General features: G+C 56.5%; 1 protein-coding gene across 2 annotated transcripts in view; it reads right to left on the minus strand.

Annotated features, from left to right (window-relative positions):
* The window catches only part of RARA (retinoic acid receptor alpha), a 44,096-nt gene that overhangs the window by 24,033 nt on the left and 5,362 nt on the right, over positions 1 to 14,701 (minus strand). The window contains exon 1 of one of the 2 annotated variants that reach the window (XM_066364243.1): positions 10,803 to 10,981. The exons of the other annotated variant lie outside the window; for it this stretch is intronic. The gene's annotated coding sequence lies outside the window, so the exon portion shown is untranslated. Of the gene's footprint in view, positions 1 to 10,802; positions 10,982 to 14,701 lie in introns of those variants that run through there. 2 annotated transcript variants of the gene reach the window in all.

A 14,701-nucleotide genomic window follows, 5' to 3' on the forward strand; every position in this document is an offset into this window, starting at 1 on the left:
GGGGCCCCTCGTATACCACTTCCCCCCCAAATCCAAGCCCTAGCACCCCAGATGGGTTTGTCCCACAGACTAGGGGAGGAGGCCTGTTTACACACACGGAAATAGGGAAATGCGAACTGAGGACTCCTGGGGATCGTCCCCCGTGCTCAACAGCAGGATGGGTCAGGGTGGGTAGTGCGGCAGGAGGGCAGGAACAGCACTGAAGGGCAAGGGAGACTAATCTCAGGTTCACCCACCCACACACTCTGTCTGCAGAAACAATATCCCTGGAGGGAAGGAGAGGTGGGCCGCAGATGCAAGGCCAGATGCCCCCCACTGGTGCGTACACAGATCCACACCCTGTTTGAACAGCTGGGACAAGAGGACACGCACAGATAACACCACGGGGTAGAGAGAGACGGAGATGAACCCAGAGACTCCATAACACAGTAAGACAGACAGCAAAGGGGAAGAAAAAGAGAAGCAGGTCCACAAGAGGACACTGTCAAATGCACGTGGGCTGCACAGGAGAATATACATACAGAAATACATATAAGTACATGTATATCTACACACACATATAGTACATATGTGAAAGACAAAAGAAAAGACAAAAGGAAACATGGCCAATCAAAACCACGGTGAGATACCACTTCAATCCACTAAGATGGCTATAATAAAAAATAAAAAAAAACATAATAACAAGTGTTGGCGAGGACATGGAAAAATTAGCACCCTCCTACATTGCTGGTGAAAATGTAAACTAGAACAGCTGCTTTGGAAAACAGTGTGGTAGTTCCTCAAAAGGTTAAACGGAGTTATCATATAATGACCCAGCAATTTCACCTAGGTATCTACCCAAGGGAGATGAAAACATCAGTCCACACAAAAACCTGGACATGGATGTTCATACCAGCATTATTCATAACCAAAAAATGGACCCAAATGTCCATCAACTGATGAATGAATAAATAAAATGTTGTATATGCATGTAATTGAATATTATTCATTCATAAAAAAAAAAACCCACAGCTGAGCTACTAGCCAGGTAGCTCAGTTGGTTAGAGAGCATTGTCCCCATACACCAAGGTTGCGGGTTTGATTCCCGGTCAGGGCACATACAAGAATCAACCATGAATGCATAAATAAGTGGAACAACAAATCGATGTTTCCTCTGTCTTTGTCTCTCTCTCCTTTCCTCTCTCTCTAAAATCAATAAACTGAAAAAAAAGGAATAAAGTACTGATACACTATAATATGGATATACCTTGAAAACATTATATTAGTTCTAAAGATCACATAGTATATGATTCCACTTATATGAGATGTCCAGAATAGGCAATCTATAAGACAGAAAGTAGATTGTGGTTACCGAGGGGCTAGGGTGTGGGTTCGAGGGAAATGGGAAGTGACTGCTGAGAGTATGGTGGCTCTTTTTGCAGTAATGAAAATTTTCTAAAATTGTTTGTGGTGGTAGTTGCACAACTCTAAATATACTAAAACCATTCAATTGTACCTTTTAATGGGTGAATTGTATGGTATATTAATTACATCTCAAAGCTGTTAAAAAGACAAGAGAAGGAAGGGAAAAGGAAAGAAACAGGGCCACAGACACCCAAAATAAGGACTGCCTCCTTCTCCAACCCATTCCCCTAAACTCAGGCCACACCAGGTCCCAAGCTTCAAGCTCCCAGCTCCAGGCTCAGACCTGGAGTCCAGCGGACAAGCACATGGCCAGCATTTGGCCGGGGACCATGGCTGGGACAGGGAAGTTCCTGCCAAGGCCACTGAGGAGGAGGCCAGGGCTTCTGGGCCCAGCTGGGCCAGGCAGCCAGCCTGTGCCTGGCTGAGGAGAGGGGAAGTGGGGACAGGTACTTGCTAGGGAGGGGGGAGCCCGCTCTCCCGGGAGTGAAATCTGGACCTTGTTAATGACCATGATTTTTACTCTTACTAATTATGATGACCATCAGACCTCTGTTCTTACTCCTGAATGAAGTGCCCTCTTCCCCCCTCCCAGGCCCCTGTGGAATCCCTCCCAGGCAGAGAGGGCTGACGTCAGAGGAACAGGGGCCCCACCCATTGGGCCAGCTGCCACCCTGGGCCCCCCACACTCCTGTGGGGCCCCACACAACGGAACTCTAGCAAGGGAAGGAGGGGCTGGTTGAGCACTGTAGACACACACACACACACACACACACACACTTGCAGAAACTCATACACACAGGTATACGGAAAGCGTACGGGTGGGCAAGAGCACGCTTGCACACCCAGCCAGCCTGTCTATGTGTGGGCACGCACAGGAGAAGAGGGAACCTGGAGATATCATCTCCCCGCACCTGGACTCCGCCACACAATGAAGACGTTCAGGGCGTGCGTGCCCAGCCCCAGGAGACAGCCCCCCCAACTCCCCCATTTCCCAAGCTGTCTCTTCTCTGGCCCTCACACAGCCGGGCTGGCCTCTGAACCTGCCTCCCTGGGGTCCAATCCCCCTAACCGGGGTCCAGAATCACACAGAGGTGCACCCTTCAGACACACTCTAGGGGGTTCACATCCACACTGGGGCCTGCCTCCCTGAGCTGGGGCCCAGAACGCCATTTACTCCGCACATCCTGACCCAGCCTTTGGGAGGTGGAGGGTAGATTCAGTCAGTCCAGTCGGGACCCTCTGGAGCCCACCCCTGCCCCCACAGGAGAGGTAACTACAGTCACCTTAATGCCCCTGAAGAGTTTGAAATTGGACCAAACTCCGCACACTGGGGAGAGGCTAGAAGTCCTCCCCAGCCCCACCTGAGCCTCACTCTGCCTACCCCTGCTAAGCCTGCATTTTCTCAGCCCCTTGGGGAGGGCCTTAAGCAGCAGGAGGGGGTAAAGATCACAGAAATGGGCCAAGGGCCAGGCTGGTGAGGGAACAGGGATGGGCCAGGGCATGGATAATTGGAGCAGAGCCAAAGAGTACAGGTTCTCTCTCAGAAGGTCCCTCCAGAGCCGTGACCCTTCAGGAGAGAGCTGGGCCCCGGCCTCCCATCCCCAGGAATGGAGAAGACACCATCACAGAACCGAAACCAGCACCAAAGAAAGGGAAAACAAACTACCCACATCCAACCTCCACCCTGGGCCTGCCACCTCCACAGCCCACAGCACCCTCCCTGGAGGGAGAGAAAACCGCAGGCCCCACCTCCGGTCCCCTGAGCCTAGACTCTGCACAGCAGAAAGGGCTGGGGGCTGAGCGCCTGCCACCAGCCACACGCCTGCCCCCTGGGGCCTCCCTCAGCGAGCTGCCAGGATCCCTTCCCAGGGTCAGCAGTCCCCCAGCACCCATTCGTTGTGTTCTCCAGAGTCACAGGCTGAGAGGAAAAGACGGGAGCTGGCTGAGCCTTGAAGATGGTAGAAAGAACCAGAGATTTGAAGGGGCAAATCTCAGCTCTGCCACTCTGGGTGACCTTAGGCAAGTCCCTGAACCTCTCTAAGCATCTGTTTACTTGCCTGTGGACTGCTTACCTCGACAACTGGTTGTGTGATTCGAGAGATAAAAGTCCCGGAAAGCACCTAGCACATCGCCTGGCACACAGGAGGCTGGGGGCAAGCGGGTCCCCGCCCTCCCCACGCCTCTCAGCACCACCATGCCTCCCGGGCAGGGCAGTGGGACTGCTCTCCCCTTCCCTTCCCAACCAGGGTCGCATCTGTTGACAGGCCCTGGCAGGAGAACTGCCCATTTCCCAGGGTCTGCTTCCCCAGGCTGGGGAGAGGGATGTGGGTGGAGGGCTGACCACAACCCTGTCCCAAATTCCCTTCCCTTCTTTCATCTCACAAACCGAAAAAGGGAAACCTCTGGATCTGGGAGGGGAGGAGGGGAAGAGCAATTGACCATTTCCTCCTCTACCGTCAGGGGAGAGGAGCCAGGGGCCCCCAAAGCCACCTGGCCCCCCACCCTACCCCATCACTCACTCTCCTCCCTGCCCCCCAGGACCCCCTGAAACAGTGACTCCCAGTGAAGAGAAGCTGGGCAGTCCCGGAGGCCGAGAGAAGGAAACCAGGATTGGGGAGCTTAAAAGAAGGGGGGTCAGGGGGTTTCCTAACAATTCTAGACAGTGAATGAATCATATGCAAATGACACCCAAAGCTCAAGCTCAGCTTGTGAGGGGTGGGGTTTCTAGCGCTGGCAGAAACAAACACCTGGCCCCTGTAGACCCCTTACTCTGCCAGGAGCAGGGCAGGGTGGGACAGTGCAGATTTCAAACCAGAACAGGGAGCTGGAACTATTTATCTATGTATTTATAAACTTTCCAGGAAAATACGTGCATGCACGCACACACACACACAGCCACAACCTCTGGCTAAGTCGCTCACCCCTCTCCTCCCCGGCAAGCCCACAACCTGGTCACTCTGGTCCTGTTCCCCTTCTGTTCCCCAGGTCTGGGCTGCAGGAAGGGTACCACCCAGGAGGTAGTAAGGAGGACCCCTGGGCTAGGCTGGGACAGGTGGAGGACACCTCTTCCCCACCAGCTCCTCATAACCCCCGGCCTGTCTTGCTGAGGCTATGACTTGTTTGAAAACCTGCCCCAAGCATGTGCCGGCCCTGAGCACATCCTCAGAGGAGCTTGACGATGGGTTCAAATCCAGTGTCTTCCTCTGGATGTTGCCACTGTCCCACTGCTTAAAGACGCAGTGCCTGGTTCAAGAAGAGTGGGTCTGATGTCTCCTCAGTTTGTGCCCCACCCAGCCCAAGGTTCTGCCCCAGCTACCCAGGGTCACCTGACCTCCACATGCCACGGCTTCAGTAGTGACTGAATAACAGGCAGAAAGGGCAACTGGACAAGCTGAAGCCTAGGAGAGGCCAAGTTTGGGAAGAGAAAATAGGGGCCTCTGGCAGGGCAGTGCCCCCAACTCCCGCACCCCCAGGGACCACATCAAGAGCCCTGTGGGAGCTGGGCTCAGGACCTCCAAAGCCCAGGGTAACTGAGAGTCCCCCTAGAACCCAAGCTGAAGTCTCCTCTCTCAGAGCAGAGAGTAGGTGAAAGGGCAAGGGGCAGCCCAGGCCTCAAGAAGAGGGAGCAGCCCTGGGGAAGGAAGAAACAGGAAGAGGAAGAGAGGAACCAGCCCAGGCCACAGCCAGACCACAGAAGTGTGTGGACCAAACAAAGGCAGCTCTGTCTGGGTAGGGGGACCAAAGGGGCACAGACAAAAGGGGACCCCCCTAGCTTGGAAACCACCGTCCTCAAACCCATCCTGGCATGGGGCTTTCCCCACCCTCACCTTGGCAGCTGCCCCCTCACCATTGTCTCCCAACCTCCACAGTGTAGGAAGCACAACCTTCTCACAATGGGGGTGTTGGAAGCGTGTGTGTGTGTGTGTGTGTGTCTGTGTAGTATGCAAGGCTACAGCAATCCCCCCATACCCTCAGCTCTGCCCCAGTGTGTGTGTGTGTGTGTGTGTGTGTGTGTGTGTGTGTGTGTGTGTGTGTGTAGTATGTAAGGCTACAACAATCCCCCCATACCCTCAGCTCTGCCCCAACCAGGAGTGCCCAGATTCTGAATGCTGCGGCAGACAGACTGTCAGCAGCACTCAGTGCTACCAGCTCTCTCCCAGCCAGCACCCCTCCCTGGGGACCCAGGCTGCAGGGAAGCCGGGAACGCCCCCCCTCCTGCCTCAGGATATCCTTTTGGCTCTGACCCCAGACCAGGCCTGAGTCAGACTCTGCCCCGCCCCACAACCCCCCCCCCTTCCTCCGACCCCCTAGGAACTTCCTACTACAAACCTGCCTACGGTTTGAACTAGGGCTAGAACTTGGGGGAATCTCTTACCCTCTCCATCCCCAGCGAACAGAGAAGCCCGGGAGGAAACAGGGAGGATGGGTCACAAAGTCCTATGGCTTGGCCCTTAAGGCCAAGGTCTTCGGGATCAGGGAGAAGCTGATGCAGGCTGCGTGTAGGGAACACCACCTCCCCACCCCCAAAATCACACTCAACCAGGGATGGTGCTCAGAACCCCACCTCACTACAGCCTAGACCCCAAGAAGCCACAGAGCCTCCCTGGGAAAGGTAGTTCCCCTGAGAACACAGGATAGGAGAAGGCTCCCAGCGTAAAAGAAGACATGAACTGGCATCTTTACAAGGCAGGGGAACCCAGGCTGGAGGGGACAGGGTCTGCATAGTCAGACTCACAGAGTCGGCCACAGTCAAGCACAGCCAGATGTGGTCACGGTCTCCCTAACACTTGTCTGAGTAGGTTGCTGTGACTCCTTCCCACAGACAGAAGTCTGGGGGGCCCTGGGAAATCTGGGGCATCAGAGACCACACACACTCAGCCTGAAACGGCCCCCTAGGCAGGCCCCCCATATTCCCCCCTACTGTGGGTCTGGGGGGAGGAGCATCTTCCTCCCCACAAGAACCAGGGTAATGCTTACAGCGGCCATCTCCATGGCAACCAACAACAAACATCCCAGGAACCACAGTGGGACAGGAAGTAACAGTCACATGACAGGAAGACTTTTTTTTTCAGTGTGGGGAAGGTGCTGATTGTTAGCAGCCCCTGGGAAATCAGCTGTCCCCTAAGTTTCCCCCACTTGGAGCTGGAGGGAAGAGGGTGGGCACCCCTCACCACAGTGTACAGGTTGGTCGCAGGACTGACGGGCCCTCCCTCAATGCCTGCCACTCACGGTCCCCCCATTGGTCCCCCTCCTCTCCACTTCCTGCCGTGACTGGAGATCAGAGAACTCCCCACCGCAGCTTCCCCTTCTCAAGTCTCGATTCCTGGGCTGAAGGTTTCACTGTGGGGCAAGGGACAGAAGGAAGAAGGACTGGGGACCTGCAGTAGGACCCAGGGGACAGAGGCTCTGGGGGTGGAACCAGGAGGGAGCCACTCCAAGGTAGGTGTGTATACACCAGCACATAGCAAGTGGGTCATGGTGACACACAGCCGGGCTGCAGTGACACAAGGAGACTGCCTGACCTCAGGCAGCCCTGAGGGGAGGAGAGCAGAGCCATTGGATCCAGCCCCATGCGCCCCACTCCTGTGCTGTCCTGAGACTCCGGGTTCATTCCAGGCTTCCGCTGGCCTCCAGGCCGGTGAGGTCTCAGCTGTGCTCCGCCCCCACCCCCCTCTTCCCTGCCTTTTGTACTGAGGAATCCCCCTCCCTGCTCCAAGGTGCCCGCCCAGAGAGGGCACCTTGGGCAGAGGTAGGGGGAATGGAACCTCCCTCTTCCCCCTCCTCTTCTCTGCAGATGTCCCAGACTATATTTAGCCCAAACCGGGAGGCCAGCCAGACCCAGACTCCCCACTGGCCTGGAGCTGAGCTCCCAGTTTTTATGCAATTAAAACATTAACAGAGAACCACCCCCTTCCACACCCCCACACCCCCCCAGCCCTGCCAGAGCAGCAAAGCTCAGAAAACCTGAATAAGGGCAGCCCAGCTCTGCAGCTAGTGGGGGGTCACTGGGCAAAGCAATAAACCCAGCGCCTTCCCCACCTCCCAGGCCCTTCCCCCCCACCACAGGATAGGGGCATCATCCATGAGATCAGGCTGACACTTGGGAGGGGGCAAGCTTCCCTTGTTCTAGAAAGGGAAAGGCATATCCAGTGGGTGGGGGGGGTGCCTGGTTGCAGAAATTCCACCTGTCATCTGCAGCCCCCTCCCAGGCCAGCTCCAGTTACAGGGCTGGGGGTTGGCAACAGGTGCTGGCCAGGCTGGCAGCAGACTAATCCCCCCACCCACCCTCCCAGGCTGACAGTGGTGCCTGGAGGTCCCAGCGGGGGCCCTGGTGGGTAGGATGCAGGGTAGAAGAAAGAGGCATCAGTTGCCAGGAGGGTGGAGGGCAAGCCATGCCCCTTCTGTAAGACCTGCCTCCCCCCCCTCTGTGGATCGTGTTGGAAGGTCCGGGGAAGCCAAGGAAACCTTAGTTCCACAGCGCCTATTTCATTTCCCCATGATGCCAGGCAGGCAGGCTAGAGTGTGGGAGGTCTGTCTGCCTGCCTCTTCCTCCTCCTCCTCTCCAAATTCCAGGAACAAGCAAGGGAGGCTCCAGTTGCGGAGAGAGAGAGCAGGCGGTCCCAGCTGGGGAAGGGGGGGCGGGGACCGGAGCGGGAGGCAAGACCCAGACGGAGCAGGAGACAAGGAGACACCCACACCCGAGCCAGACTGAGGACAGACACAGCAAGCCTGACACATTCTCACACTCCGGGCCTGGTCCCTGCACACCGCCCACCCTGCAGGGACACCCAGACACCCTCAGCCAATCCTGCCAATCCCCAGAACACTCCCTGGACACACACGGAGATCCAGGCCCTCACCCCCACCCGGCATCCCCTCACAAACCGTGTTGGCTCCAGACAGCAGCCAGAGGCTGGAGAGAGGAAGAGGGAGGAAAGACAGCAGGCGGCAGGGAAGATGTGCAGCCAAAGCCCCAGGAGGGAGCCGGGGAATCGCTGCCACACTCCTTTCCCAAACCCAGTAAGTCAAGACAACCCTGGTCATCTTGTCAGGGGCCCTGCCAGCTCCCAAAACCACCACCACCAGAAAGAGATGTGGGTGCTGGGCAAGTGGAGATAACCCCATTTATTCATCACAGGGACAGGATTACCTTCCTCAGATGCCCCTCACCCCATACTTTGGACAGTACTCAAGGAACAGACCCCCACAGACCCCCAAACATACCCACCCCTCCAGCCCAGCCTAGGTCCTATCCTGCCCATGCCACCCAGAGGACAGGGAGGGAACTGGGCACCAAGGTTTATGTTTTGGGGTAGGCTCCACCCTAATGTCAACAGCTCTGAGGAGCATCCCGCCTAAGACCTGAGAGTATGAGGAGCAAGGGGTGGTGGCGGGGGTGAGGGTGGGGCTGTGATTTAGGGGAAGAGAAACTAATTAACTGGAGTGCGGGGTCAATGCCCCCAAAACAGACCTACAGGGCCACTCAGACAGTGTCCTTTCCCCCACACTAGACAGGGTGGCAGGAACCACGTCATGGCACATGTGGGTGACTGTGCCCAGCGGGGAATGCATGGGGGTGATCAGGATGGCGCTGCCCACAGCTAGCTTCCTGCCAGGCTGCCACATGGTTAGCAGTAGGAGGGGGACCAAAGAGGTGACCCAGTGTAGTCGCAGAGATGTTTAGAGTAAAACTGAAGGACAGAGATTTAGGGCCTGAAGGAGGAGGTGGCCAAGGTTAAGCCATTCCAAGCTCAGGGTCTCTGCAGAACAGCTAACACCTCTGCACTGCCCTCCTCAGTCTCGGGGGAAACTCCTGCAGTGACCACTGCATGCACACTCATTCACACCCTCAAATCCCTCTAAATCCAAGCTCTTCAGTTCCCAAGGGCCTACCGAGTCTGACCTTAGTGCCCACTCTGTCTCAGGACCCACATGGCCCAGATTCCCAGGCAGAACTCCTGTTCCAGCCCCTCCCAGTACACCAACATCTTTCACAGCCACAAACTCCGTGACTCCACAACCACCCCCGCCTTCTTCCTCCAGCTCCAAAAACTCTTTCTCTTGTTCCCTCCCCCAGACTCATCTCCATCCCCCCCCCCACAGGGGAAGCCCCAGGGCTCCAAGCCATCCCCACTCCAATGTGGGGCTTCCCCAGCCCAGCATCCCCATCAAGCAATGCCCTGGAGGAGTTTAAGGCTTGGGCCCCAGTTTCCTAGTAAGACCTGGTGTGCTTACTGAACCATTTCCTCAGAACAACCCTGTCCTATGAACACTGCAGCCAGGAAAGGGGACAAGAGACATCTCTAACCAGGAAACGAGTAGGGCACGGCGGTCAACAGTAGAGGTGAGGGTTGGGGGTATGCAGCAAGGGTGGAGGAGTGGGGACGGGCTCTCCAACACAAGTCCCCTGGAGAACATATATATATACACACATATATGCACACAGCCCGTAGGTGGAAGGCAATTTAGTTACAGAAGAGGGAGCCCACACCAGGTGGGCATCCTATCCATGATAAAGTAGATGGTCAAGTTCCCAAGGCTTGGGGTGGGGGGTTGGTCTGATTTCCATGAGTTGGTACACATCCGCAACCTAGTGCTCTGGCGGCCAGTCCCCTTTCCCACGGAACAGCCTGACAATAGGGCAGTGCCCAGAGAGGAGAGGGGGCATAGTCAAGCTGATTTTCCAGTGGCCCCCTTCCACATACACATCTGGCTAGCAGCTTCCCAGCCTCGTGGGTGGCACCAGGTCCCAGACACCCTCAGCAGAGCAAAGACAACCAGTCTGTTCCACACTCCTCTTACTCAAAATGCTTCCACAAGCCCATGGTAGCACCAGACCCAGAGACATCCCTCCAGGACTGCCCTGGTTTCTGCACCCAATTCTGAAGGCTCCCCTTACTCCACGGGGGACACCAGCTGAGTGGGCCCCGCCCCCCAAGCCCGCTGCCTCTGGTGGGGGTGGGCCCCCAGGCTGATTCTCCCCAAATCACAGGGCGGCTCAGGTAACAGGAGGGAAAGAAGGAGGAGGCTAGTCCGTTGGGCATCCGATCTCTCCCCAAACAGGTTTGAAAGTCTTTTTGTCTTGCTTGTTTCTGAAGAGAACAGAGAGAGAGGAGTTCCCAGCGGCAGTTCTGCCACAGCTCCGGCGCCGGGTACAAGCGCGGCTGACCAGTTGTCTCACCGCTGCGCGCGAAGACACCGGCACGGACAGACATGCAGACGGGGCTCCCCCGCCCTGGGCATGGTGGTGGTGGACGGGAAGCTTAGAAAACCCCGGGTTCCCGTGGGAACGGGCCTGGCACCCGGTCCCCACCCGCAGCTCGGATCAGGAGCCGAGCAAAGGGCCCCGATGCCTGCGGGAGCCCGGGGCTCTCCAAGATCCCCGGGGTAGAGGTTACCTCGCAGCGGAGGGACGCAATCCGTCCGGGAGCCCACGGGCACGGCGTTTGCCCTGCCCCTGTCCCTAGGTATTACTAGGCGTCAGGGGTGAGGGATCCCGGGAGAGGAGCCGTCCGGGGAACCGCGGCTCAGCGGCGCGGGCCAAAGACAGCGGCCATGGCGAGTCACGTGCGGAGGCTGAAACTTTACCCGGAGCCCCAGAGTTAGGGGGCGGAGGGTACCGAGCTGGGGGAGGCCCTCTTTCTCAGGCCCGCCCCCGACCAATCACCAGCCAGAGGTGGGCCCACAGGATCACGCCCCACCCACCCCCTTCTTAATAGAACCGGAGCTGAGCGAGTTTTAAAGGAGCCGCTCTTAGCTGAAGGCTGGACCATGGGAATCTGTGAGAATCCCTCCCTCTACCCCAAAGGAGAGCTTCAGACTGAGAAGCTGAAGTTCTGCGGAAAGAATGGAAAAAGAACTAGGTGGAGAAAGGACCGTAGTGTGTGATATCACATTCCCTTCCCCAAAACACACGCACACATACACACCACACACACTTACACATGGGAAGAGATGTAGTATAATATGCAAGTAAATACAGTGTCTCAGATAGAAGGTGACGGAAGACAATTTGACTTTGGGTGAGGGGTATGCAGCATAATCAAATGTCAAAATAATCTGGAGATGTTCTTGGAACATATGTACTCTGATTTATCAATGTCACTGCATTAAAATTAATAAAAATAAGATTAAAAAAATACAGTGTCTCTGTCCCTAGCTGTCAAGCCCCTGACTCCCATAATTATAATCCTCCTCCAGGGAACAGTTGCAGCTGAAAGATGTGTGACCTTAAACAAGTCGTTTCCTTTCTCTGAATATTAATGTTCGCATCTGCAAAAAAGGAGTTGCAAGAGTAGGTAGACTTCCTTCAAGTACACTACTCTCTCAGTCTTCCCCCCCAAAACCTCTCCAGCTAGAGTGGGTCGTAGGTTTGAAAACTCTGACCCACCCTAACCCTTCAGCAGTCCTCCGCCCCCAGTAGCCTTACTCCAAAAGGGCAGCAGCTCTTGGATCTTCCAAAAGCTATATAGGGGGTGCTCAGGACCACCCCTCTATGCTAGAGAACTCTCTCCGACTCAAGCTTCTCTCTCCTGGCCCAGGCTGGAGGAAGGAGCTCAAGAAGCTCGCATTCTTGTTCCAGTAGGGCAGGATCTGAATCACTCTCCATCTGCAGGACCCCAATCCCCAACACAGCCACATGCCCCCTCTAGCTTGCTGTTCTAGCAGTGGGGCAGGGGAGTATGTGGAAGAAGCGGAATCAGTAGAGATGACCACACACACACACACACACACACACACACACACAGCCGTTCCCAGTCAGAGAAGTGGCCACAGTGCCCCTACAGGACTTCCCACTGGAAGAGGAAGTGCCACTTTCAAGCTTCCAGCCCGGGGAGGAGGCGGCCTGACCTGACTGGCAGACCTCCCAAACCCACCAGTCCAACTGCCCCTGCTTTATAGACGAGAGACCCGGAGGCCAGAGCGGACACGTTTATCCACTGGTTGCACAGCCAGGTCTAGACTTGAGGTCTCTGATTGTCTCTCTCCGGCTTTAGCCCCCAGCCGTGGTAAGGTAAAACAAGCCAGGTCTGTAGGATGCTCTGCCCTGAGTCGGCACAGGGGAAAGGTACCCCGACAGCGCCTGGCAGCGCTTCCTCAGGCCCCTTCCCGCCCGCTGGGCCGGCTGTCTCCCGCTCCCGTCTGGATTTCAGTCTGCCGTCCGCTGGAGCGAACCGCCCCCAGCTCCTCCCGCCCTGTCCCGTCCAGATCCATCCGCAAACATGCGCTCAGCCGGCAGGAATGCGCCAATGGCTCCCAGATGTGGACGCCAACGCTTAACCCCTTCTCCCCCAACTCCCCCAAAGGCCTTCAGCCTGAGCCCAGCCAGCAGCAGGGGGCGCCGCCCTGGTGAGGGACCAGCCTGGGAGGGGACTCAACGTCAGCCACCCCCAGCCGGCACAGACTCCCCCTGGCCTATATTCTACCAGTCTGCCAGCTGAGGTCAGAAGGGAGGAATCATGAACACAAAAATGCAAGTGTGCATAAACAAAGATACACCGCCTCCCACCAAGTGTGCCCTTCACATACACCGCCAGCACCTGAGAGTCAAGTGTGCAAATGCAAACTCAGGACACCCACGTGCACATTCGGAGCACACATGTGTTCACCCCCTCGTGCATACCCAGGGCACCCATGTGTGCACATCCATGAGCACACAGAACAAGCACCTACAAGACAGGCATGTGTGCACACACAAGGACATGAAGCAGAGGGTGGGGCACGCTCCTGCACAGATATAGCAGTCGACCCATGTGCGGGCAGGGAAGAAATTCATGCATCCACAAACCTGCTCCCCACAGGGTGTGGGAGACACATGCATATAAGACGGGCACCCGTGTGAACGACTGCACAGCCTGCACACCTTCAGTGCACTTCCTCCCTGCCTAGGCGCCCAGGCCTAGCCCATATCTAACCCTCTCCAGGCTGGACTCCAGGAGACAGCAGGGGTCCCAGGTGGGAGGTCAGGAGTCCAATCTGCAGCAGCAGCTGCACTCCTGCTGTGCTGGGGCCACAACAGGGCTCCTAACTGCCATCCTCCAAAGACTCTAATGCAGGACAGGAGAAGAGTGCAGGAAGAGCAGGAGACCAGCAGAGTGGGGAAACCCACAGGCCTAGGGGCTCCTCATTCTTTAGGAAAGACCCTGGTGGGGGCCTACCCTCCCCCTCCAGCACACAGAAGGGCTGGGGGAGGAACTTGGGCTGCTTGGGATCTTTCTCCAAACTAGAGGAAACCGAGAGCCCTAATAGGTGCAAGCCCAGTGACGGCCCCCAGCGGTCAAAGGAGATACAAAATAGCTCTGAGACACCTCAGGAAGGCCAATACCTCTAGCAAAACAAGGCCCCCCTCATAGCCTCTGGGGAACTCCTAGAGAATCACATCACTGATCATCTAAACAGAGGCTGGGCAGTACTACCGGCCAAGACCCTCTGGATGCAGGTGGGATGGGAGATGTATGCTGGAACTGGAAGCAGCTTCAGCTGACTCCTCTTCCCCTCCCCAGCCTCCAGCTCATCCCCAAAGGAGCTCCTCCCACAAGCACTCTCATGACTCCACCCCATTTGGTTCTCCCATTCCAGGAGGGTAATCTGGGGCAGGACTCCTGTTTCCATTGCACAGATGAGGAACTTGGGGCTCAAAAAGGAAATTGTCTTGCCTAAGGTCATGCAGCCTGTCAATGGCAGAGCTAAGATTCAAACCCACGTCACCTCATAAATTTGCCACCCCTTTATTCCAAATCAAACGTAGTTTCAGACAGTATCCCGCCACCCGGTCCTTTACTGCCTCAGCACAGCACATGGGAGAAATACCATTCCTGCCTGGCTCTGAGGTCTATGTGTGGGGCCAGGACAGGCCAGAAAGAAATCAGGGAAGACCCTGGGACTACGACGTACACCATTCCCCCGGCCCCACCCCAAGCATGGTGCCCACCTGCCCAGCAGGCACAGCCGGGTGACTCAGCTGCATCCGGGGGAGATGCCAGGGCAGTGACTCACCTACCGAGAAGAGCTGAGACTGGCACCTTGCCAGCCCCAGGACAGAAGTGACTTAGTCACCAAAACTGTGATGCCCAGCAGGCACAGCCTGGGGATTGGGGACAGAGACAGGCTGTGTCCTTCATGGTTACATGTGCCCCCTGGTGAAGAACAGGCATGCTGGGGTGAGCCATGGTGATACCTGTCCCAGCCCCCTCACCATGCCCACCTCCACCACGCCAGACCCTGCTCCAGTGTAGACAAGTTTTGTGAGACCCCTGAGTGGCCCTGCTCCCCCTACCCACAGCCTGCCCCCTGCCCA

The sequence above is a fragment of the Saccopteryx leptura genome, chromosome 2 (genome assembly GCF_036850995.1).
Source record: "Saccopteryx leptura isolate mSacLep1 chromosome 2, mSacLep1_pri_phased_curated, whole genome shotgun sequence".
NCBI lineage: Eukaryota > Metazoa > Chordata > Mammalia > Chiroptera > Emballonuridae > Saccopteryx > Saccopteryx leptura.